This window comes from Pleurodeles waltl, chromosome 11 (assembly GCF_031143425.1).
Source record: "Pleurodeles waltl isolate 20211129_DDA chromosome 11, aPleWal1.hap1.20221129, whole genome shotgun sequence".
In the NCBI taxonomy this organism is placed as follows: Eukaryota; Metazoa; Chordata; class Amphibia; order Caudata; family Salamandridae; genus Pleurodeles; species Pleurodeles waltl.
This window is the reverse complement of record NC_090450.1, coordinates 503,564,675-503,591,587: the sequence shown is the minus strand read 5'-3', so window position 1 is coordinate 503,591,587 and position 26,913 is coordinate 503,564,675. Positions and strand designations below refer to the sequence as shown.

Here is a 26,913-nt window from a genome sequence, read left to right as displayed (position 1 = left end):
TTGGGGTTATTCCCCATTCTCATGTGGCGGCGGCATCAGGGAATGCAAACTTTTAGGCAGTACTCAAGAGTTCTTCCTTTGACTCTTTAGGAATCTAGCCAAAAGTGTCAATTGTGGTGCAGCACTGTTAGCAGTGAGTCCCCTAGGGCCAAACTGGCCCTGTTATATCTTGCCTGCTCTCACAGCATGGAAGAGTTGAGCGATGCAGCGGGCACATTCAACAATCTCTTGTTAGTTCTGCTTAGTCTGGAGAAGTTGGGCTGCTCGCGTCCCACTGTCGGAATCGGCAACACAGGTCTCCCAGATGTCGAAGCAGCTCCTTGCTTGTGAAGACGCGGCAAGTTACCTTTGCTCAGTACGGAGGGGATGGATTGGGGGTGGGAGGGGTGGATGTGTAATCCTTCCTTCATCTCCTTACTGAAGCCAGCAAGGATGTGATGTCATCCGCATGTCTCTGCAGTGAGTCAGGGCAGTTACCTTGCAGTGTCTGTCCAACCACCGTTCGTAGCCTCGATCTCTCCTTTGGGCAATGGCCCAAATCCTTTTGGTACTGGCAGCCCTCTTGGCATACGTAGTTGCCATGGTACGAATTTATGTGGGCGCACTGGCTCTTCCAGCACATGCGCCCCAGCCCAGACTGTCATGCGTCTTGGCACTCCTTTAAGTGGTAACTTTACTGGTGGCCCCCTTTGGCATATACGGTCACTGCAGCGTGGTGGTATTGGCGTAGCAAGACCTGCATGGTACTCAACACAGCTCAGTCTACGCAGCCCTCTCCTGGCTTATAGGGGTTGCTACAAACAATCCTGCACACAGATGACAGCCCAGTTAGTGCAACAGCAAATCCTTGCACCTCACACAGGGAGTCTTCGCGGTAGGAGTCCCCTTTGGACCATGCTCCCTTCAACGCTCTCCTCTCCCTCATAGGGCACACTGGCCTTGGCAAGGCAGCAGGCCCTGATGGTCCAGGCTTCAGGGCAGGTGGTCTCTGTTTCCCTGGATGATGTCCTCTCACCCAGCAGGAAGACTAACAAGAATGGGTCCCCAGTCCTGGTCACAGGCAGAAGTCTTGTAAAGCTTCCCTTTTTCACACAGCCCATCTAGCTTCTTGGCCAAATTTATGGCAACTCAACCTCCTTGTCTTATAGTCCTTTTCCAGATACCAAATGTAATTTAGGGTTGGAGTCTTTGAAATTTGAAGTTGGGGTTCTGCTTCTTTTGAAGTGGACACTTATCTGTTTCTTCTTTCCCCAGCAAAGATGTCTCTTATAGCAGGCATGACTCTAAAGCTGATTAACCCACAACACAGTTCATGGGAGTGACGAGTTCACACCTGGATCTCAGCCCACTGATATTTGCATCAAAAGGTTAATCCCAGACTCCCAGACCTGCTCTATGGTATTCCATTATCAGCCCCATTTCTCTTCCTGAGGTGTATCCAAGCCTCTTCCTTGTGACTTATGACTGAATCAGAACAACCCCTTGATGTGCAAAAGAAGTCTCTCTCTTCCCTCCAGTATGTTTCCCTCCCAGCTCTCAGGAATGCAGCAATTCACAAATCTGTCTGGGGACATTCCTCTCGTCCTCATGTCTTCCCCAGGCAGGCGTGGGGTTCCCAAAATGGAACCCAGTGTCCTCCATATGTACCCTTGCAGAAACATTTACTCCGTATACACTCACAGCACACTTACTGTCCAGCACTAATACCTCTATACATTGTATCATGTACACATGCATTCAGCACACACTCCGTGTGCGCAAACTGTTCAGCACTGAAGTTTTACTGGATTCAACCAATGTGCTTGTTTTAAAGCCCACACACTGCCAGCGCACATTCACCATGTATGTGGTGCACAACACTTCACTCTTCATGTATTGTACTTCATGCAAGTACACATATGCTCAGCACATGCTCTCATTGCGCAAGCACTGCACAGCACTACATCTTTCATGTGATGTATTCCTCACAGGAGGCATACATACACTCAGCACATGCACCAGTCTCGCGTGTACCACACAGCACTGCTCTACCCCGGTACTCTATTCATCCCAGCCACATATACAACCAGGCAGAGTCATTACTCCTGTGCTATGCAGTACTCACACTTATCTGATATAGGCCAAGGGTGAGTTAAGCACACAGCAGGGGAACTTTTAAAAACATGAGTGGGCCTCTAGGTCTGACTCCACTGACACAGGGAAAAAAGGTCCTTGTGAGTATTTGGGTTTACTGTATGATATGGCTTGGGTAAAAAGGTCCTTGTGAGGATTTGGGTTTACTGGATATGGCTCGTAGGCATGCAGTACACTCTCGAATAAGTCAAGTCAGGTTTGTGTACTTAAAGCTCAACCCTGGGTAGGTGAAAGCAATACGACTTAGGAAAGGAACAATGGGTAAAGCATTTAACAGCGTCACACAGCGAAAAAAGAAAGTCACAGGAAAGAAACAAGACTCCAACTTATAAAAATCGAGGTTTTTTTAAAATTAATTTTTAAAAAACTTAAGCATCAAAATCCACCGTCGATGCAGATTTTAGAAGCCTTAAAAAAACGTTTATATCGATCGCAAACAAGCAGTAGTCAACAAAAACTTTAGAAACCTTTGAAAAGTTTAGAAAAGTTGGTCACCCAACTCGGTCCGGAGTTGCCAAACCAAGACCGTCAGGACAGAGGTCTAGGGAACCAGAAAGGATATTTTGGACAGTTACCTGGCCATTAGAGCCTTTTTTAAGGTAAGATCCAAACTTTACAGGACGACTGCCATAGACATCAATGGAGTGGTCCTGTGTAAGAAAGTAGCCTCTTTTTAGCTTGGTTACCCCCACTTTTGGCCTGTTTATCAGTGCGTTTGACTTTGTCTACTGGGATCCTGCTAACCAGGCCCCCATTAGTTATTCTCTCTCCCTTACATTTGATTGTTGGTTACTGTTAACACAGTATTTCACCCACAATTGGCATACTGGTGCCCCCTAGTATATGGTACCTAGGTACCCAGGGCATTGGGGTTACAGGGGATCCCTGTGGGTTGCAGCATATATTTTGCCACCCATAGAGAGCCCATGCAAAGGCTTCTGCAGGACTGCCATTGCAGCCTGCATGAAAAGGTGCAAGCACCCTTTCACTGCTATTTCACTGCACCAGGTCACTTATAAGTCACCCCTAAAGCGGTCCCTAAAGCCCTGAGGGCAGGGTGCAAAGTACCCATGTGTGAGGGCACCGCTGCAGTAGCAGAGGTGCCCCCACAAACTTCAGGCCCATTTTCCCAGAGTTTGTGAATGCGGGGACACCATTTTACGCATGTACTGGACATAGATCACTACCTTTGTCCACCTACATAATGGTAACTCCGAACATATGTATGTTTGGTATCAAACATGTTGGAATCATACCCCAAGGCTTTTGCAAGCATTGGTTGTATGATTCCATGCACAGTGGGGGCTCCTTAGAGGACCCTCTGTATTGTCATTCCAGCCTTCTGAGTTTTTCCAGGCAGCTCCAGCTGCTGCCACCTTACAGACAGGTGTCTGCCCTTCTGTTGCTTGAAAATCTTGAGCCCAGGAAGGCAGAACAAAGGATTTCCTTTTGGAGAGGGGTGTTGCACCCTCTCCTTTTGGAAATCGATGTTACAGGCTTTGGAGGGGTAGCCTTCCCAAGCCACTGGAAATGCTTTGATGGGCACATTTGGTGCCCTCCTTGCATAAACCAGTCTACACCGGTTCAGGGACTCCCAGTCCCTGCTCTGGCACAAAACAGGACAAAAGAAAGGGGTCTGACTACTCCCCTGTCCATCACCACCCCAGGGGTGGTGCTCAGAGCTCCTCCAGAGGGTCCCTGGGTTTTGCCATCTTGGTTGGTAGGGAACTCTGGGAGCATCTGAGTGGCCAGTGCCAGCAGGTGACGTCAGAGCCCTCCCCTGATAGGTGCTTACCTGGTTAGCTGACCAATCCCCCTTTCAGGGCTATTTAGGGTCTCTACTTTGGGTGGTTTCTCAGATTTGGACTGCAAGACTTCAGCAGGAATCCTCTGCATCCTCCACTTCAACTTCTCACTGAAGAAACTGTATCTGGATCCTCCAGGAACTCTACAAGAAGCAACAAAGAAGCAGGACACCTTCTGCAACATTGTATCTCCGGCTCCTGCCAGCAACTGCAACTATTTCCCAGTCGTCCGTCCTCTGAAGACAGCCAGTCTTCAGCCTGTATCAGAAGAGCAAAGGAATCTCCCTTGGGGTGAAGGAGTCACTCCCTTGGTTCTGCAGGCACCAACTGCAACAATGTGACCGGCTGCGTGGATCCCCTCTTCTGCTGAGCTGCGTGGATCCTACATCATTGGTGGTGGACTGAAGTGCTCCAGGCGGTCTTTTCTTCCAGCTGTCCAACTTTGGTGGAGGTAAGAGCTTGCTTTCCCACGCAAGACAGTACCCCCGTGAACCACATGTTTTGCAACTGCCAAGGCTTGTTGGCATCTTTCCTCCAAGTCCTTCGTGCGTCTTGTAGCTCCGTTCCTCCACACTCTATCCTGCAACACCGAGCTTCCTGAGTGGTCCTCTGGCGACGTGGGAGCCTTTGTCGTAGCGCTGCATGGGCCTTGTTTGCAACTTCCTTCTCCATGTGCTGTGGTACTCCGGTGTGCGCTGCCTAGTCTTCTATGGCCTCTCTGATTTGCTGAGGGACCCCTCTGACTCCTGCTCCTGGGTAGAGTTCACCTGGTCCTTCCTGGTCCCTGGCAGCGACATTTTCCGCTAACTGCGAGCTTTGCCTGTGCCAAGGCTTGTTGGCGGATTCCGACGACACAAACCCGGCTGCAATCCTCCATCCGGCGTGGGACATCACTTGCATCCTCCAGGAACCCGACTTCATCTTCTTGGGTGCAGTACTGACAGTTCTTCTTCACCTGTGGATCTTCTTTTGCACCTTCATCTGGGTTAGCAGAGGCTCCTGCTCTTCCTCGACTCTTCTGTGCTTCTTGGACTCGGTCCCCTTCTTCCACAGGCCTTCTTGTCCAGGAATCCACTGTTGGTGTCTTGCAGTCTCTTCTGGTTCTTGCATAATCCTTCTTTTCGTTTCTGTGTGTGTTCTGGGAAAGTTACTATGATTTACTCCTGCTTTCCTGGTCACTGGGGTGGGTTCTGGTACTTACTTTTGGGGTTTTCTAGTACTCCCAGCTCCCCTCTACACACTACACTTGCCTAGGTGGTGGACCGACTTTCGCATTCCACTTTCTTAGTATATGGTTTGTGCTCCCCCCAGGGCCATTTCTAACTATAGTGATTTTCACTAATTGCACTGTTTTCTGTTTTTATGGCTAGTTCTGCATACTAGTGTATATAAATTGTATATTACTTACCTCCTAAAGGAGTATAGTCTATATTGTGTTTTTGGTATTTGTGTCACTGAAATAAAGTACCTTTTATTTTTGTAAAACTGACTATTTTCTTTCATGTGTGTGAGTACTGTGTGACTACAGTTGTACTGCATGAGCTTTGCATATCTCCTAAATAAGCCTTGGCTGCTCATCCATAGCTACCTCTAGAGAGCATGGCTTCTAGACACAGCCTACACTTCACTAATAAGGGATAACTGGATCTGGTATGAGGTGTAAGTACCATAGGTACCCACTACAAACCAGGCCAGCCTCCTAAATCCTGATGCTGAGGGATGCAGGCAAAAAGATGCTGAAAGGATGCTCCGTTTGTGGTGCAGTCGACGGGGTTGCCTTTGTGGGTGTTCCTCAGTCCACGGGGAAGTGAGGCGAACTCTGACACAGAGGTCAGGGTCCCTCAAAGGCCTCTATGCTGCAGTAGTAGGCTAGCCGATGCTAGGCTACTCGTCAGTCTGCACTGCTGTTGAGGCCAAATCCATTGATGTGGGCTAGTGTCCCTTGGGTACGATGAATCCGTTCCTGAATTGCACTTCCGGGTTCAGCAGACACTGGTGCAGATTTTGTCGATCTCAGATTTGTCCTCTTGGGTGCCCGGCAACTGGTAGGGGCAAAACGTCTGTGGTGGCTACCATCTTGTCAGTTTGGGCTCTTTCACCTCTTGTGTCTCTGTAGCTGGTTCCTGGAGATCAGCTGACTGATCCTTGAAGTCACTGCTGATGTTGGGTAATCAACTTTTCCCTGAGACAGGATCTGTAGGCACAGTTAAAAATTTGCTAGCTTAAAGTGCAACAGGTGCAGTCCTTCCAAGCATGCAGTCTCTCTTTGTACAGGTCCAAGGGAAGCTGGTAGTCCTTCGTAGGTCCTCTCTGCGAATACAGTGTGATCCGAGGGTCAGGGTGCCATTTTTATCCCAGGAAAGTGCCCTGAGGAGACCGCACGGTCACGAGCCAGTGTGCTACTGTGTGTTCTCCTACCTAGTGATGAAGTTTCTGTGATATATAGCATCTGGTTATGCCAGACTGCCACATGCTTGCCCCTTTCAAGATGACACAACCCTTCCTCGGTCATCAGGAGCTTGGTTGCCCACCGTAGTGGTGTTGCTTCCTGAGGCCTACATGCCCATGGTAAAACCGCTTTGGGGCGTCTTTATCCTCTCAGTCCTTTCTCCATGCTGTCCACAGGTCCAAAAGGCTTCCTGCTTGGGGGTTTTGGGTCAGGTGGTCTATCAGAGGCAACTTCCCCTTTGAAACCCGCCTCTGGGCTAACCTCCCAAATGGCCATCCTGGCAGAGAAGGTGACACCTCGTTGCTGTGGCACTGACTTTGTTCCTGAGCATTGGAGTTGTTCACCGGACTCCATAGGCGGTCAGAAAGCTGTCTGTGTTTGCCTTTTTGAGGCTACTAGATGAACAGAGCCCAGAGTGGCAGCATTCTCAAAGTTACCCACCTTTTAATAGTGACATTAAGTTTGACCTGGTCATTAGATCACTTTTAATACCATGATTAGTTTGGTACCTTACATTACCCAGTTAGGTAGACCCAGTCAAAAGTTAGCCAAGCTGGGAAGCCACCCAGTAGCTCTGTTTGCTAGTGGGGCTACTAACTTTACCCACACCAAAAACGACAATTTGGAAGTATTGCTGTTAAGACATATCGCAAAATATATGTCTTACTTAATAAAATACGTCTCCCTGCCATAGGACTCCATAGGCCTTCCTTTGGGGAGACCTATATATTGTTAATGGATAGAATGGCTTTGCAATTAGTTTAAATAGCAAAGTCGAACTGGCAGTCAAAGCACGGCCCTGACAGGCTGGGAGCCATTTTTAGGGTCGAGTCAGCTTTGCATGCGCTCGCGCATGCGTATAGCAGGGAGACTCTTTTGTATTTAGAAAAGGGCTCCGAGCCCTGTCAACTTCACGTCAGTGCTTCTTATTGTTTGTGGGCTTCCCTAATTAAATCGGCTTGCTTTCATTAGTCGAAGGCACGCATACGTCCTGCCTTTGCCGGTGGCTATCCCTCCTCGAGCGCAGCGACCAAGTACAGTAAACATGCGAGGCTCGCTGTTTTCCATCGGGCTCGTGGACTTTTTTTTAAACTAATTTACGAGCCCGATCTCGCTTGGCAGAAGTCGAGCGCTTTACCTACTTGATTTCACTTTTTCGGGTTACGTGCATAAATGCACTTTTGCCCGATAGGTGAAAAGTCAGGTTAGGAGTTTACAACGCGATCGGCTCTAACACGAGCAAACGCGAGACCCGATGCATTGTAAATGCTTGTGTACCTTGTCAAACCAGGGGGGAACAAACAGTGCTTTAGCCTTGAGTGGACACTATGGGGGTCATTCTAACCCTGGCGGTAAAAACCGCCAGGGCGAATGACCGCGGTAGCACCGCCAACAGGCTGGCGGTGCACCGCTGGGCATTCTGACCGCGGCGGTTCAGCCGCGGCCAGAAACGGAAAGTCGGCGGTGTCCCACCGACTTTCCGCTGCCCTTGAGAATCCTCCATGGCGGCGGAGCGTGCTCCGCCGCCATGGGGATTCTGACACCCCCTACCGCCATCCTGTTCCTGGCGGGTCTCCCGCCAGGAACAGGATGGCGGTAGGGGGTGCCGCGGGGCCCCTGGGGGCCCCTGCAGTGCCCATGCCAATGGCATGGGCACTGCAGGGGCCCCCGTAAGAGGGCCCCAAAAGGAATTTCAGTGTCTGCCTAGCAGACACTGAAATTCGCGACGGGTGCTACTGCACCCGTCGCACTCCAGCAACTCCGCCGGCTCCATTCGGAGCCGGCTTCATCGTTGCTGGGTCTTTCCCGCTGTGCTGGCGGGCAGCCTTTTGGCGGTCGCCCGCCAGCACAGCGGGAAAGCCAGAATGGCCGCCGCGGTCTTGTGACCGCGGTGCGGTCATTTGGCGGTAACCGCATGGCGGGCGGCGACTGCCGCCTGCCGCGGTTAGAATCACCGCCTATGTCTTGCATGCCCTTGCAGGCCTACAAAAATCTAATTGCCGACTCGCTATGGCAACTCGGATGTTATCAGTTTGAGCTCTCGTTCTGGTGAGTGAACTTAAGCTGGAAGGAACAGATGTTCTTTTCATTCAGAAAGTGAATGAGCAATAAAGACACCTTCAAATCTTGTTTTTATCTTGACACATTTGCTTTCTGTTCAAGGACAGAGGTCAAATTTCAGTTTGTCTTTTTTTACTAATTGTTTCTTATCTTATCCTGAAAATGGTGTTCACTTTTCTTTCTCTTGTTAAAGTTGATGGTTTTTTTCAAGTGAGCTGTCTGACAATCATTGTGAAACAAAAGGCTGGAAGATGTCATGTTTTTTTTTTTTTCTAACACATTTAAACAGCTTGTAAATGAATAGTACAAATACTTCAAAATATATTGGGAATTACAAAAACATTTTTTTGTGTGATGCAAACAAAGATTTAAATAAAAGAAAAACCACTCAGAACACTTTACTTTGTGATGTGCAAATGGCATGTCTACAGAAACTTGATTTCCAAACATTGTACACTATATAGGTTTAGCAGTAAAAACACATGTCCGTAGGTAATGCTGTGGCCATGTCAATGGAAAATCTGCTGATTGCAAATAAATGTGCCCTCCCACATACCATATGCTACGCCACATGCACGAAAGATAATGCGGAGGAAAAACTGCTAGATTTGACTGATTTAACAGATTTGATCCAACAGAGCAGCCTTCAGCACCAAGCCTCGGTTCGGTACATGCTTGGTACACCTTGTTATTGGTTTCAAGAGCAATCCAATTAGCATCGTTATTGTTCCTGCTCCCGGATGCCACCACTGTACCTGGCCCGCTCGGGGAGTCTGGCAGGTACTGGTGCACGTCAGGGCGGTGAGCAGTGTCCACAGGTGTTGTGCTGTGGAGTGGTATCTTTGAGCCTGTTGCAGCAGTTCTTTTCAATGCGGGGGGGAGGGGAGAGCGTTGCTTGCAGCCTTGCAGTCTCTGTAAGCTTCTATAAGTATATTGGCTGCCTATTACTGAGCTTGCGGCCATATGGCCTAATCTTATCAAGTCACCAAAAGATTGCAAATTGCAGGTGTTCCAACTGCAGACTGCCATCTCTGAGGCCTCAGTCACGACCTGTCACTTCCTGTCGCTGCTAGGGCCCTGGTCCTGGTTTGTTTGGGTGGAGTCGGCAGCTTCAGCAAGACCAGTGGATGGAGGTAAGTGGACAACTGTGGTTGCTGTTGCTGTGCTGCTGGTTTTGCTGGTTCTCCTATACTATTACCTGCCAGCTTTTCACTTCTTGCCACCTGTTTAACCTCTTGTGGAGTCCCGTTGCTGATCTGTTAACCTGCCATTTAAGAGACTCACCTAAGAGACACACAGAGATACACAGTTTTATTCTATGGTGGGGACGTAGGCGTGGCTGCTGTGCTAGCTGTTGCACCCAGAGGTTTGAGCCAAGGGAAAGCGGAGACGGCCTCCTTGCAAGCTCACGTGCCTTCGTATACACACCTTCATATACACACCCATTATGCGGTCTGAGCATTCTTTGTGAGACCATGCAAATGCAAAGAGTGACGAGGAAGGGACACGTTGTCTTTCCTCCCAGTACTAAGGAGAACTCTCATGATCCTTATGATGCACCGGTAACGATGTCCCTCTTGGAAAAAGGTGTGGTGCCTCTATAAACATATCAGTGAATTGGCTAACCAGCATTCTACTCTGCTATCTATAGTGGGTTATTTCAAAATACCTGACAAGTCTCAATATGAGGTTAAAACACCTTTGAACGTTGTAGCCCCATTGGTGGTATGCCCCTCAGCTACTATCAGTTGCTTTACTGTGCCTCTGATATCAATTTTAATAAATAAATAAATACACTTCTTAATGTCTCACAAAAACAATTAACAACCACTACTTCAAATCTTAGTAAGGCCACAGGCCCTCAAATGAAGACTGTAAAAGCTCAGATGCATGTAAACTGAGACTGTTGCTTATCTTCATCTCCCCAATTTAGCCCTGTCCCTTTATTGAAATTGGTACAGCAAACATCTTCAGAATTGATTGTTAATGATTTTAGTTTAGTTCAGAATATATCCAACCCCGATTTTACATTTTTCAGAAAAAAATGACCTACCCCCTAGAAGTCCAGTGTTGCCTTTTCCAAAACCAAAAATAAATGTTAGGCATTCATCCATCACCAGGTTACGGCAGGATCCTTCAAATTCTGTCACACCAGACATAAAATCTGAAACAATTAGAATCCTTCTGGACTGTGGAAATTCTGCCCGGAAGAAGAGCTGGATGCTGTAAGAGGGACTTCTACTCTACCTGTTGCTTTGTTGTGCTGGCCTACTGCTTGCTGCTTATGTCCTGGGAGTGAAAGGACTGGACTTGGCTTTCTACATCCACTTCCAAAGGTTCTGCAAGGGCTTGGACTTAGCTTGCCTTCTGTTAAGAAATCTCAGGGACATCAAAGACTTTATCTGCCACTGCCTGGGCCTTTTGTTGAGAGTCCTGACTTGCCAAGTGGTGCCAACGCCAATCCTGGGCCCTTGGAAGTGCAAGCTGGTGATTTGAAAGAGAACATCCATGCATCAGTGCGCCGCGACCCAAAGAAGTGACGCAGCACTTGTCTCACGACTGAAAAATTAATGCAGCATAGTGCATCTGGATTTTCCATGCATGGTCCCTGGGGGCCAGTTTTTCATTAACTTCCGCACCTGCTGAGTGTCCAGAAATTGACGCATCACCTTTCCTGCAAGGTAAGAATCAATGCATCACCTCCCCTACCAGTAAGGAACCGACTCATCGTCTCACCTACGAGAGGAGAATCAATGCATCACCTCTCATGCACATTAAGAAACTGACACATCACTTTTTCTTTTCCGGCGCCTCACCTCCACTGTGGCCCGCATGTTCTTTTGTTTTTTTATGTATCTCAGGTACTTTGTGCTAAAGAGATATATTCATTGATTCCTATGGATTGTCTTTTTTTTTTCTTTTTTTCTTTTTTTTTTAAAGAGATGTTTTGACTTGTGTATGTTGGATTTTTTATGTTTTGGTCTTGTTTTCCTCAGATAAATATTGGCTATTTTTTTAACCTGTGTGAAGTCCTTTTGTAGTGTTTGTACTGTGTGTGTGTGTGTGTGTGTGTGTGTGTCTACAAATACTTTACACATTGCCTCTGGGATAAGCCAGTCTGCTCTTGCCAAGCTACCAAGGGGCTGAGCAGAGTTTATCTTAGGTGTGTGACTCCCTTACCCTGATTAGAGTGAAGGTCCCTCCTTGGACAGGGTGCTAACCACTGTCAACTAAAGACTCCATTCCTAACTGATCTAAAACCAAGTCTAACTCTGGTTAAGGTAATTCAAGACAGTCCTGATAGCCCTTTAACGACAGAGCCAGGTCACATGGAAGATAACCAATTGGTCAACTCCTTAAAATCTGCTGATCTATCCTTTTTAGGAAATCGTGATTCAGTTGAAATAGGGACAGGGTCACCACGTAAAAGAAATCCTCAATTAATAGATACCGGCCTATCGGGGAATATGTTGAGTGCAATGGATGCAATTACAGCTGCTCTCATTTTCCATTTTGAAAAATTAAATATAAAGGTAGAGATGCTTAACATCCTTGCTCTTTAGCAGGAATTGATTCTAAATTACAAAATCTTACTCACCTCTTTGTTGAAGCTCAGTAGGACGTAAACAATTACACGTACCTGCGCCCTTGTGCTAGATAATGTTTCAGATCTTCTAAAAATAATTGGAGAACTTTTGGATGAAGTTTAGAAATCTGTTCAGTTTAAATAGGATCCCTATAAACTGTCTGGTGAGTCCAGTCTTGCTAGTTGGCTTGATAGTGACATTGCAAACAAAATATTTGATAATTGACTAACTTTAGCTGAATGGATTATAAAGGTTGCAAGACCTGCCCTCCCAAAATATCCATCTCTATTGATCCGGGTGTCCCACCAAAAATAGAAGGTCTGCCCACTGTCACAAAGAATTGCTTAAGGCAGCCAAGTTTCTTGTTATGAGAAGCATTAGGTCCACTGAATAACCCAAGTAAAAATGCAGGTCTTGAAATAAAAAAAATCACTCCCAGGAGTATGGACTTGCAAACTAATTCAAAGAAATAAGGATCTCAGTGAGGATTGGGAATGGCTTTTGGCCACTTTATCTAAGACAACATCCGGCGGTACGGATTTATGTTTGATCTAGGCAGTCCGGTAAATTCACAAAACTATGTTCCTGGAATGTACATGAGTTGGCACATTTGATGGATGATATAGATACTCTGTCCTTTCTACAATCTTTTGACATCTTAATGTTCCAGGAAACATGGAAAGAACTAATGTTACCAATTATTGGTTACCAATAATTCAGCATTCCAGCCACCCGTTCATCCCAGCAAGGTTCTGCTAAAAGAGGTCTCTCTCTTTACATTACTACTAGTTTAATGTCAGAATACAGTCAATTGATTTTCAGCTGTCTTGGCTGCAGTGCATCAGATTACATTTTCATTTCCCTCTGATTCTGATCAATATCTACCTGAGGTCAAGTATTAAAAAGTCTCAACTGTTGTTGTGGGAAGCATCAACATCCAAATACAAGTTTAATCATCTCTGTGGACTTTAATCTTCAGTTATTTACATCTAATTAATCTGGTAAGGCAAGAAGAAGTATGCCCAATCTTGTGGAGAAAATATATGTCGGCTGGGTCTGGTAATATTGAGTGAAACTTCTGCAGAGAAGACATTTACAGTTTCGACCTTTAAAAACAAAACAATTGTTCTTTAATGGATTACACTCTTATTACTGGGAACTTGCTTTCCAATATTGCTGGTTATTTCACCACTGCAAGGGTAGAAAGTCAGGACAACCCTCAGAAATTGATCTTAGATTTGTCCATTCAAAAATCAGTGGTTTTATCACAAATCATCTGCCTATGATCTGAAATGACTGGACTGGCACACACCTATCCAAGATGAAATACTAAAATACATAGAAACTTTAATTGGTTCTTACAGCTGTGATAAGGCAACTGGAGAGCTAATGGTGGATAAATGGAAGATCCTTTAGTCCACAAATTTGTGTCAAAAATTGTGCTAAAGGCTAAACCGCTTACATCTAGTAGGCAGACCCCTATAGGCCTACAACGTCTAATCATTTCCTTTGAAGAATATACAGTTATGAATGGACTTGAGCTAAATATTAGGAAAACTAAGATAATGTTGTTAGGGTTGCTTAGTTTAATTCATGGTATACTAGAGGTAAGTCAGTGGATGTGGTGAGGAGCTACAAATACTTTGGAATTTTAGTTGTTGATAAGGTTTCTTTTAAAGGTCATTTAATTGTTTTAAGAGCTAAGACCTCATCCTCTATCCACGCTATTAAATTACTGTGAGACAACCTTGGGTGCCAGTCGTATGATCATCTGGTATAAATGATGAAAGTTAAATTGATACCAACTCTAGCTTAAGGCTCAGTTATATTTGAGGGAAGGATGCCAAATTACTGGACTTATTCCAGATTAAAATCTGTAAATCAGTTTTTATGATCCTAAACGATAATGGTCTCGCTGGAGTTCGTCTGGAGCGAAGTCTACAAAGACAAGTCCTAGACAGGAAGACAGTGTTTCTTAAATTGTATGCATTCTTTGTTTGTTTTTATCTGACTCTGGCTCTTTGGCTAATGTGTTGGCAGGAAATCTCACTGAATTTACCCTGGTGCTTGGAGATTGTATTTATCCAACTGTCTCAAGAGTTTTGAGCTTCAGGAAAGCTGAGAGTCTGAGTTTCAGGAAATGACTAAAGCATATCTTTAAATGTTTTTTTGACCAGGAGAACAAAGTACTTTCGATTATAGCTGACAAGGATTCTCTGGCAGCAAAGAAGCATGCCTGGTCAGTTAAAAATTAATTTGACAAATTAGAAATTCAGTCTGATATGTCTATATATTTCCCCTCATGCATGAGGGAAACCTTCTTAACCTTGGTAGATATCCAACAAAGGACAGCACGCCGAATTGGATTCAACAGTGTTCCTCTAATTGCTGCACACTTTGTGGTTACACTCGAGAAACTTTATTGCACATAGTTTTTGTCTTTCCTTATCCCTTTGATGCGTGTTGTATTCTTTTAAAGCCACTGTTTTTAACCCCTTCGCTGCCAGGCCTTTTCCCCCTCCTGTGCCGAGCCTTTTTTTTGCTATTTGGAGCAGTTTGCGCTTAGGCCCTCATAACTTTTTGTTCACATAAGCTACCCACGCCAAATTTGCGTCCTTTTTTTCCAACATCCTAGGGATTCTAGAGGTACCCAGACTTTGTGAGTTCCCCAGAAGGAGGCCAAGAAATTAGCCAAAAAACAGTGAAATTTTTTTTTTTTTCAAAAAAATGGGAAAAATGGGCTGCAGAAGAAGGCTTGTGGTTTTTTCCCTGAAAAGGGCATCAACAAAGGGTTTGCGGTGATAAAATCACCAGCTTCCCAGCTTTCAGGAACAGGCCGACTTGAATCAGAAAACCCAATTTTTCAACACAATTTTGGCATTTTACTGGGACATACCCCATTTTTACGATTGTTTGTGCTTTCAGCCTCCTTCCAGTCAGTGACAGAAATGGGCATGAAACCAGCACTGGATCCCAGAAACCGCAACATTTTTGAAAAGGAGACAAAAATCTGAATTTAGCAAGGGGTAATTTGTGTAGATCCTACAAGGGTTTCCTACAGAAAATAACAACTGAAAAAGAAAAATATTGAAATTGAGGTGAAAAAAACATCAATTTTACTCTACGTTTTACTCTGTAACTTTTTCCAGCAATGTCAGATTTTCGAAAGCAATATACCGTTACGTCTGCTGGACTCTTCTGGTTGCGGGGATATATAGGGCTTATAGGTTCATAAAGAACTCTAGGTACCCAGAGCCAATAAATGACCTGCACCCTGCAGTGGGTTTTCAATCTATGCCGGGTATACAGCAATTCATTTGCTGAAATATAAAGAGTAAAAAATAGCTATCAAGAAAACCTTTGTATTTCCAAAATGGGCACAAGATAAGGTGTTGAGAAGCAGTGGTTATTTGCACATCTCTGAATTCTGGGGTGCCCATACTAGCATGTGAATTACAGGACATTTCTCAAATAGATGTCTTTTTTACACACTGTCTTACATTTGGAAGGAAAAAATGTAGAGAAAGACAAGGGGCAATAACACTTGTTTTGCTATTCTATGTTCCCCCAAGACTCCCGATAAAAATGATACCTCACTTGTGTGGGTAGGCCTAGCGCCCGCGACAGGATATGCCCCAAAACACAACGTGGACACATCACAGAAAACAGAGCTGTTTTTAGCAAAGTGCCTACCTGTAGATTTTGGCCTCTAGCTCAGCCGCCACCTAGGGAAACCTACCAAACCTGTGCATTTCTGAAAACTAGAGACCTAGGGGAATCCAAGATGGGGTGACTTGTGTGGCTGGGACCAGGTTCAGTTACCCAGAATCCTTTGCAAACCTCAAAATTTGGCTAAAAAAACACATGTTCCTCACATTTCTGTGGCAGAAAGTTCTGGAATCTGAGAGGAGCCACAAATTTCCTTCCACCCAGCGATCCCCCACGTCTCCCGATAAAAATGATACCTCACTTGTGTGGGTAGGCCTAGCGCCCGCGACAGGAAACGCCCCAAAGCGCAACGTGGACACAGCCAAATTTTTGAAGGAAAACAGAGGTGTTTTTTGCAAAGTGCCTACCTGTAGATTTTGGCCTGTAGCTCAGCCGCCACCTAGGGAAATCTACCAAACCTCTGCATTTCTGAAAACTAGAGACCTAGGGGAATCCAAGATGGGGTGACTTGTGTGGCTGGGACCAGGTTCTGTTACCCAGAATCCTTTGCAAACCTCAAAATTTGGCTAAAAAAACACATGTTCCTCACATTTCTGTGGCAGAAAGTTCTGGAATCTGAGAGGAGCCACAAATTTCCTTCCACCCAGTGTTCCCCCACGTCTCCCGATAAAAATGATACCTCACTTGTGTGGGTAGGCCTAGCGCCCGCGACAGGAAACGCCCCAAAGCGCAACGTGGACACAGCCACATTTTTGAAGGAAAACAGAGGTGTTTTTTGCAAAGTGCCTACCTGTAGATTTTGGACTGTAGCTCAGCCGCCACCTAGGGAAACCTACCAAACCTGTGCATTTCTGAAAACTAGAGACCTAGGGGAATCCAAGATGGGGTGACTTGCGTGGCTGGGACCAGGTTCAGTTACCCAGAATCCTTTGCAAACCTCAAAATTTGGCTAAAAAAACACATGTTCCTCACATTTCTGTGGCAGAAAGTTCTGGAATCTGAGAGGAGCCACAAATTTCCTTCCACCCAGCGTTCCCCCACGTCTCCCGATAAAAATGATACCTCACTTGTGTGGGTAGGCCTAGCGCCCGCGACAGGAAACGCCCCAAAGCGCAACGTGGACACAGCCAAATTTTTGAAGGAAAACAGAGGTGTTTTTTGCAAAGTGCCTACCTGTAGATTTTGGCCTGTAGCTCAGCCGCCACCTAGGGAAATCTACCAAACCTCTGCATTTCTGAAAACTAGAGACCTAGGGGAATCCAAGATGGGGTGACTTGTGTGGCTGGGACCAGGTTCTGTTACCCAGAATCCTTTGCAAACCTCACAATTTGGCTAAAAAAACACGTTCCTCACATTTCTGTGGCAGAAAGTTCTGGAATCTGAGAGGAGCCACAAATTTCCTTCCACCCAGCGTTCCCCCACGTCTCCCGATAAAAATGATACCTCACTTGTGTGGGTAGGCCTAGCGCCCGCGACAGGAGACACCCCAAAACGCAACGTGGACACATCACATTTTTTCATTGAAAACAGTGCCTACCTGTAGATTTTGGCCTGTAGCTCAGCCGCCACCTAGGGAAACCTACCAAACCTGTGCATTTCTGAAAACTAGAGACCTAGGGGAATCCAAGATGGGGTGACTTGTGTGGCTGGGACCAGGTTCTGTTACCCAGAATCCTTTGCAAACCTCAAAATTTGGCTAAAAAAACACATGTTCCTCACATTTCTGTGGCAGAAAGTTCTGGAATCTGAGAGGAGCCACAAATTTCCTTCCACCCAGTGTTCCCCCACGTCTCCCGATAAAAATGATACCTCACTTGTGTGGGTAGGCCTAGCGCCCGCGACAGGAAACGCCCCAAAGCGCAACGTGGACACAGCCACATTTTTGAAGGAAAACAGAGGTGTTTTTTGCAAAGTGCCTACCTGTAGATTTTGGACTGTAGCTCAGCCGCCACCTAGGGAAACCTACCAAACCTGTGCATTTCTGAAAACTAGAGACCTAGGGGAATCCAAGATGGGGTGACTTGCGTGGCTGGGACCAGGTTCAGTTACCCAGAATCCTTTGCAAACCTCAAAATTTGGCTAAAAAAACACATGTTCCTCACATTTCTGTGGCAGAAAGTTCTGGAATCTGAGTGGAGCCACAAATTTCCTTCCACCCAGCGTTTCCCCACGTCTCCCGATAAAAATGATACCTCACTTGTGTGGGTAGGCCTAGCGCCCGCGACAGGAGACACCCCAAAACGCAACGTGGACACATCACATTTTTTCATTAAAAACAGTGCCTACCTGTAGATTTTGGCCTCTAGCTCAGCCGGCACCTAGGGAAACCTACCAAACCTGTGCATTTTTGAAAACTAGAGACCTAGGGGAATTCAAGATGGGGTGACTTGCGGGGCTCTGACCAGGTTCTGTTACCCAGAATCCTTTGCAAACCTCAAATTCTGAATAAAAAAACGCATTTTCCACACATTTCGGTGACAGAAAGTTCTGCAATCTGAGTGGAGCCACAAATTTCCTTCCACCCAGAGTTCCCCCAACTCTCCCGATAAAAATGATACCTCACTTGTGTGGGTGGGCCAGGTGCCTGCAACAGAATAAGGCCCAAAACTTGTAGAGATAGAGGGGATAGCACAGCAAGTTTATAAGGACATATTCTTTTATACATCTTTAGACTGACTCTGCTTTGGGGACCCACATAAGTGAGGTGTCATTTTACTTGGGAGACTGAGGGGAACACTGGGGAGTAGGAATTTTGTGCTGGAGTGGTGATCCTACAAAGAAAAGTAAGGAAAATATGCTTTTTTAAGCACATTTTGAGGTTTACAGAGGAGTCTGGGTAAGAAAATGTTGGGGGATCCACGCAAGCCGCACCTCCCTGGACTCCTTGGGGTGTCTAGTTTTAAAAAATGTCTGGGTTTGGTAGGTTTCCCTAGATGATGGCCGCACACAGGACCAAAAACATAGGTGCCCTCTCCCCCCCAAACACAGGTAGTTTTGTAATATATCGTTTTGATGTGCCCACATACGTCCGTGATGTGCCAAACACTAAAATTTTGAAAAGAAACACACTTAGGTTATGTGAAAAAGACCCCTCACCCACCAACCAAGTTGGTGGCATGCTTCATCATCGGGGTCCCACCTGAGGCACCTAGCGTGTCACAGGTGTGCTGCGACGCCTGATTACAGCGGAGCAGGTTTTGTCATTTTTACCACACATACTGGTTGGATTTGGCACGAGGGTGAGTGATGGTTCAGTGGATCAAATTTTACTAACAAGAGCTTTCACAAAAATGAAATGCACTGTTAGTAACTGAAAGGCAAAAAACTGAACCAATGACTCGCAGCTCGTGAGCTGTAAAGCCGCGACAAGGCACCAACCGCTTTACAGTCCATTCACACAACTTTCATACATGACACACACAAGGCCATTCACACCGCCAGCCACGGGCCCAGCACATTACAACACTCACATCGACAGACAGCGCCACTCAAGGGCCCATCACTTACATACGCCCACATGCCTGATACAACAATCACACCAGCTGATGGGAGTGTGTGGACTGGTGTTTGGCTGGCAGTGTGTTGCAGTAGCCAACAGCAAGTCAATATGTACACTCTCAGCCAAGCCCCACTCCACACACAATGGCATCATTTTTTTTTTTTTTAAACAGAGGAACCCCTAACTAAGTAGAAAGAATTACAAAACTACAAACACAAAAGCTCTAACTAAGAACATGACAGAAATGCTAACCATGAAACTAAACACATGAAAATACAAAACAGACATGAGTTTACACTCATGGTTGTTCCCAGAAATTCTTCTGGGTGTGGTAATTCTTAAAACAAGCACCGACACACAGCCCAAGCTTTGAAGGACAATCTGGGCAGTACATTCGAGTCTCCCTCCGGATACCTCTTCAAAAACACACTCTACATTTCTTAGCTGGAAAGTCTTTTTTGGGTGTGGGAGGAATGTGCTCAGCAAAGTGGCGATCTTTCAATCTAGCCACATCCTCCACCACTGCTTCTCTAGGAACTCTGGCCTGTTCCACCACAATAAGGCTCTCTATCACTGACTCCTAAAATTTCACAAATGTCATCTTTGACTCTGGAGACCTATCCCTAAACACAATAAAAGCATTGAAGGTTGCTAAGTGGAAGAGGTGAAGTGCTAACTTATACCAAACGTAAGACTTACGAATAGCAGTATAAGGTTCCAACCTCTGGTCAACTCTATCTACACCTCCCATGTGCTTATTATAATCTAAAATGCACACAGGTTTGCGCACTTCCGCAACCTGGCCCCAAACAGTCACAGGGGAAGTACTCTCATCATGGATGGTACTTAGCATGTAGACATCCCTCTTGTCTGAAAATTTCAAAGCTAGCAGCTCCTCGTTCCGCAAGGCACAGCACTGTCCTCTCTCAAGTTTTTTACAGACAAGCTCCCTTGGATAGCCTTTCCGGTTTGAACGGATTGTGCCACAAGCAACTGTGTCCACTCTAAACAATTCCTTGAACAATTGCACACCAGTGTAGAAGTTATCTACATACAAATGGTGACCTTTGTTGAACAGTCGTCTACCAAGATCCCACACAATTTTCTCAGTAACTCCAAAAGTGGGAGGACAACCAGGGGGGTCAATATTCGAATCCCTACCAGTGTACACACGGAAACTATACACATATCCTGTCCTACTTTCAGACAGCATATACAATTTAATTCCATATCATGCCCTTTTGCTAGGAATGTACTGCCTAAAAACCAAACGACCCTTGAAGAGGACCAAAGACTCGTCCACACTTAACTCTTTGCCTGGAACATAGACCTCCGAAAACCGATCTACAAAATGATCAAGGACAGGCCTAATCTTAAAAAGACGGTCAGAATCTGGGTGATCTCGTGGCAAGGCTAATGCATTGTCAACAAAATGCAGCATCCTAAGAAGAAGCAAATACCGATTACGACTCATGGTCGCTGGAAATATAGCTGTTGCCATCAAGGGACTAGTAGACCAATAAGAAGCCAGTGACGGCTTCCTTATCAACCCCATCAAAAAAGTCAAACCCAAAAACTTTTTTAACTCCTCCAAATTTGTGGGAATCCACTGGGCAGCTCTAGAGTGTGGCCTAAGTCTAGCAGCGTTGTCCCTCAAATGCTGCTCCGCATACAAATTAGTCTGCTCAACAATCTCTTCCAAAAACATATCATCCATGAATAACTCGAAGAAATTGATAGGCATAAAGTTCTCTGTATTGGCGTTACACCCTGGGAGACCAGTAAAGGCAGGCAATTCTGGCTGCTCCATGTTTGGGGCAACCCAGACATCAGGTCTTATAACGGGAAACCTTTTTTTTTTTCAAATATATTTTTATTTAACTGTTTGCTGTTTTACATTTGTAGGTCATTTTACAGTAACGTTTTGTCATTATTATACACATCTCTTAAGTTGTCCGCACCACTGTTTTGCTTTGTTTGCATTGTGTTTCACAATTACTTGCTCAATTCAGTAGTTTAATAATACTTGTGTAATATTGCTCCCATCACTTAATCAATCCGACTTTATGGAGACAGTACTTACAGTGCCCCTCGTTACTTTTAATATTGGTGACCTGATAACAGACTTAACTCCACTTCAAACTGTATATAGGCTTAATGGCTCATGTGGGTGTGGCTGCTTAACTTCAGAGAGGGGGGGTTGACATAGAGTTTCATACTATGTAGGAGCGGTCTATCTACTATTCCCCTCCCTCCTTCGTTCTTTTAGTTATTGCGTCCTGTCCTCTGTACTCGCTCCCTCTGCGCCCGGGCCAGCGGGGCTCCTGATGTTCCTCCCATCCTGTTTTCTGGAACTTTCGCTTACAAGCACATCAGGTGACCCTCTCAAGTGGTTCCTCCCATCCCCTCAGGTACCATTAGTCCCTTCGTTAGGCCGTCCCACCTTATCACTAGGTTTTCCCACTCCGGGGCGATGGGTGTCTGGCGGGCTCCCCTGGCCTCCTCGGCCTTAAGGACCTGTAGTTCAGCTCTGGACCATCTTGTGACATCGCCTCTCCATTCTGTCAATGAAGGGGGTGCATTCGATTTCCAACCCTTCGTAATCAGCCTTTTGTAAAGGGCCAGGGACAGGTCAAGGAAGCGACTCTCTACCCTGCTCCATTTGGCACTAGCTCTGAGGCCCAATAGACAAATGTCGGGGGTTGGCCGGAGTTCCGTACTGAACAGCTCCATGAGATTAGTCGTCATCGCCGTCCATCCCCTCTGGAGCATCGTGCATCCCCACATCATATGATCAAAGTCGGGTTCCCCGTCTCCACATCTGGGGCAAGTCCTGGGCTCCCCCCCGTATATGCGGTGCAGTCGTTGAGGAGTAAGGTATGTTCTGTGTAGATAGTTGTATTGTATGTTTCTCAGCCTAGTGTTGCGTGAGATCACCCCAGGGTAAGCAAGTGCTCTAGTCCACTCTGACTCGGTCAGGTCCCGCCCAATTGTCTTCACCCATTTTTCTCTTAGGGGTCGCAGGGGATCCACTGCTACCTCTATCTGGGCCCTGTATATTTTTGCTATTAGGTGAGTTTCCTCTCCCTCTGTCAGCAGGAGGTGCAACACTCCGTGGGGAGCGGGTTCTGCATTGACCGTGGTCCAATGCTCCTTCAGGGTATGCACCAGCCTTCCAAAGAGTAAAAACTGTCCTATTGGGACCCCCCCCTCTACTACATCAGCAAAGCTCCTCAGCACCCCCTCCCTGAATAGCTCCCCCACTGTCTCTATCCCTGCTCTCGTCCAAGGCCCCAAACCCAGTCCCCCTGGCCCCTCCGCCCTCACGTCCAGAGCGACGGCCGCCAGCGGCAGAGCGGGAGAGTATGGTGGCCCCACTCCAGTCCTCCTCTCACATTGTTTCCAGCATCTCATCGCCACATTGTACATTATGTTGCCTCTAATGGGGGCCATCTTCCTGCCCGCCATATTTGCTGCAATCTGAGCTATGTCAATTTCACCGTTCGCGGTGGCCAGGTCCAGCCGCCCCCTACCCGCTAGCCAGCCGGCCACCCATTGTAACTGAGATGCCAGGTAATAGCCTACGAAATCTGGGGCGCCCAGGCCTCCCAACCTCGTCGGCCTACAGATGGTCGAGAGCGCAGTTCTTCTGCGGCCCTCATCCCATATTAGTTCTCTGAGCAAGGCGTTCAACTCTCGGAACCATGCCGCGGGGATCTGTAGTGGTAAGTTAGCAAAATAGTAGAGGAGGCGTGGTAGCATGACCATTTTTGAGAGCGCCACCCTGGCCATGATTGTTAGTTTTAATGATCTCCAAAACCCCACCGAGGAGCGCAATGATCTAAGCGTCCTGCCGAGGTTACCGTCCCTAAGATCGTTTAATTCGTGAAATATCTGTATGCCCAAGTATTTAAATGTCCGCGGGGCCCAATTTACGTCAGCTGGGCACGCATCTGGGCGTGCACTGTCTGACATCACGGGGAATACATATGTTTTCCTCCGATTAAGTTGGAGTCCCGATAGGCCCCCGAAGTCTTCCAGTATTCCCAATGCCCACGTGAGTCCTCTTGACGCGTCCCTCATGTAAATAAGTATATCATCTGCATACAGGGAGACTATATGTTCGGACGGACCCCAGATAATTCCCTTGCCCACGCCTTCACATCGCAGCTGCGATGCCAGGGGTTCGATTGCCAGGGCAAACAGTAGCGGGGACAAGGGGCAGCCCTGCCTAGTTCCCCTGTATACTGGGTATGCACTGGAGATCATCCTTCCGGTTTTAACTCTTGCTAACGGGGATGAGTACAGCAAGTCCACCCATTTTACCCAGTTCTCCCCCAGCCCCATTTTAAGCATCACAGTCCTTAAATAATCCCATCTGATGGAATCGAAGGCCTTCTCGAAATCCACCGCGAGTCAGGCTCCCTCTGGCGGTCTCTGATCCCTGGGCATGTGCAAGATCGTAAACACCCTTCTCAGGTTCAGGGAGGTACTACGGCCGGGGACAAAACCATTCTGGTCAGCGTGCACTAACTTTGTCATGAGAGGGAGCAACCGGGCAGCCATTATCTTACTAAGTATTTTGAAGTCGCTGTTTAACATAGATAAAGGCCTAAAGTCCGTCACCGGAGCTTCCCTGTCTTTTGTCTTGGGGAGCGGTACCACTAAAGCCTCCCGCGTTGTCTGTGGTAGTTCTCCATATTGCAGCGCCTCCGCGTACAACCCTGTCAATTGGGGGGCCAGCAGCAATTTGTATTTTTTATAGAAATCCATGGGGAGACCGTCTGTCCCTGGGGTCTTTCCGGGTGCTAACTGTTCTATAGCTTCATTTACTTCCTCTAGCGTTACTGGTCCCCCCAGGCTGTCTCTCTCATCTGCGCTCAGTGTTGGTAGTGGGATTTGCTGTAGGTATCTATTGAAAGATTCCATCTGCAATTCGCTGGGTTTCCCGTACAACTGCGAGTAATACTCTCTGAACGCATTGTTTATGGAGCCCGGTCTGAGTCTGCGAGACCCCTCCCCGTCTATTACACATGTGATGGGCTCACCCTGCTCTCCCGGGCGGACCAGCCACGCCAGTAGTCTCCCCGATCTACCCTCTTCCGCATGTAGGGATGCTAGATATTTTTGCCTGTCGTGGCACCGGAGTTGCTCTTCAATGCGGGAGTGTTCCCTACAAGCTCGGTTATATTCTTCATTCTCCTGCGCTGTCTTCCCTTGACCCAACTCCCTCTCGTGCATATCCTTCTCCAGGTCATTCAATTCTTTTTCAAGTGTACGCCTCACCCCCACCGACTGCCCCAGGCAGAAGCCCCTTGTCACTACCTTAAGCGCCTCCCATTCTAAGGCCCTAGAAGGAGTAGACCCCTTATTCGTCTCAATATATTCTGCCAAGTGGCCGCGTAGGGCCTCTCTGTATGCCTGGTCCTCAAGTGCCGAGGGAGAAAGCCTCCATGATGGTATAAGGGGTCTATCCTCCGACATCCTCATCGTTATTAACAAGGGATTATGATCAGACAAAGTGCGGGCTAAGTATTCTGAGCGTGTCATATTACTTATCAGGCCTGCTGTGCAGACTACTCTGTCAATTCTGGTATGCACTCGGTGGAGACCCGAGTAGTATGAATATTCACTAGACGTTGGGTGGTGCATTCGCCAGACGTCCGACAACCCCCACATGTCCAGCCACTCACTCAGCCTTCTGGCTGTTTTGATTGTCGCTGCCCCATGCAGAGGCGGGGTGGACCTGTCCAGATTTGTGTCTAGTACTGCATTGAAGTCCCCCCCCCTACTAATAGCTCCCCAGCGCTTTGGCGTGTGAGGTGTCTCGATAGGCTCGTCATAAAGGGGACCTGGTCTTGGTTGGGGGCGTATATGCAGCTTAAGACTATTGGGATACCTTGTAGCTTCCCTTCCAATATCACGAATCTTCCCTCCCGGTCTATATTGGAAGAGGTCAATATGAAGGGGACCCCCGCTCTGATCCATACTAAAGCGCCCCTTGCATAAGCTGAGTATTCTGTTGCAAACACCTGCCCCCTCCACCTGCGCCTTAGCTTCTCTCCCTCTCCAGACGCCAGGTGTGTTTCCTGTAGTAATGCCAACTGTACTCCCCTTCTCTTTAAGTAAGAGAGTATTTTGTGCCTTTTAGCTGGAGTGCCCATCCCCCTAACGTTCCAGGTCAATAAATTATAGTCCGCCATTTCATGATTTCATTCTGGTGACAATACCCCCGCTTCTCCCCAGTCGCAAGGATATTTTCCCACATCATCATGTCTTTGCCGCAGTCAAATTCCGCCACCCACATTGCCATATTAACTTGTAACTGTGTATCCCAACTCCCCATCCCCAGGGCACCTCCTAACCTGTAGGCTGCCCAATAAACTATGCAACCGTGCAACTTGTTCAACTTTTGATCAGCGGTACTCGCCATTTTGAATGGGCGAGGTTCTGTTCCGGGGGGTGGCCAAGTCCGGAGGGGCCGCCATTACGCTTGACATGCCCAGTCCCCGGCGCCTTCCGCAGGCCCTGGCTAGCCAAGTTCGTCAGCTGTTTGTGGGGTCACCTTCGGGGCTCGGGCTGAATGCTCCAGGTCTTCCGCAGAGGACACCAACGTGTCGTCCGTTTCATTCCCAGAACCTTCCTGAGGGGATGCCTCCCCACCCATGCGTGCTGCCGCTTCCAGTGCTTCCTTCCTGCCTTTCTCTTTCTGTGTTTGTGTGGGCGCCAGTCGTCTGCGGTCTCTGGTCTTCCTTCCCTTCAGGGCTCGGCGAGCATTGCCACCGGTCGGGCCCTCTCCAACGGGACCCCCCGCCTGAGGGCCACGTGACTCAAGCCATTCCCATGCCTCCTCAGGGGATTGGAGGAATGTTGTCTTCCCTTCCAGCATCACTCTCAATCTGGCTGGGTAGAGTAGCGAATACTGGATTCCCTCCTCTCTTAGGGCTCTCTTAACTGCCAGAAACGAAGACCGCTTGTTTTGCACCTCCAGGGTAAAGTCCGGGAACAGTGTCACCTCCCCATTTGCGACTTTAAATGGGCCCGTCTCCCTGGCCCTTTGCAGGAGGGAGTCCCTGTCTCTGTAGTGTAAGAGTTTAGCTATCACGGCCCGGGGGGGTCTCCCCGGGGCAAGGGGCCTCGCCGGCACCCGATGTGCTCGTTCCAGCGTGTAGAATGGGGTCAAGCGCCCCGGCGCCACTGAGGTACTGAACCATTTCTCCAGAAATTCAACAATGTTCTCCCCCTCAGCCCCCTCCGGGAGGCCCACCACGCGCACATTGTTCCTTCTGTTCCTCCCCTCCGCATCTTCAGCTCTTTTTTCGAGTCGCGCCACTCTGTCGGCCAGGGAGGTCACTTCAGCCCTCAGGTCTTTCTGCTTTGGTGCTATCTCGGCCAGTACAGTTTCTGTCTCTTTGACTCTGTCTGCTAGTTTATGGTGGTCCGCTCTCAGTAGGCTCACCTCCACAGCTACTTGACTGATCTCCCGTTGCAACGTTGTTTTGGTGTCTTCGATCGCCCCGAGTATTTTATCTAAAGTATCCTGGACTTTGATCTGCATGTGGCCCTGTGGGTCCGAGTCATCGCTCCCGGACTGAGCTGCAGCGGCCATGGTTCTGTTCTTGTGGCGGCTCCTGGGGGGCATCTGATCAACAGCGGACCTCGCCCCGACAGCTGCCCCAGCTGTTTCAGTTGTTCCGCTTCGGAATGCTT

General features: G+C 47.4%; 1 protein-coding gene across 3 annotated transcripts in view; it reads left to right on the top strand.

Annotated features, from left to right (window-relative positions):
* ATP6V1H (ATPase H+ transporting V1 subunit H) overlaps positions 1 to 26,913 on the top strand; it is a 178,693-nt gene that overhangs the window by 21,960 nt on the left and 129,820 nt on the right. The window contains exon 1 of one of the 3 annotated variants that reach the window (XM_069213880.1): positions 9,469 to 9,581. The exons of the other annotated variants lie outside the window; for them this stretch is intronic. The gene's annotated coding sequence lies outside the window, so the exon portion shown is untranslated. Of the gene's footprint in view, positions 1 to 9,468; positions 9,582 to 26,913 lie in introns of those variants that run through there. 3 annotated transcript variants of the gene reach the window in all.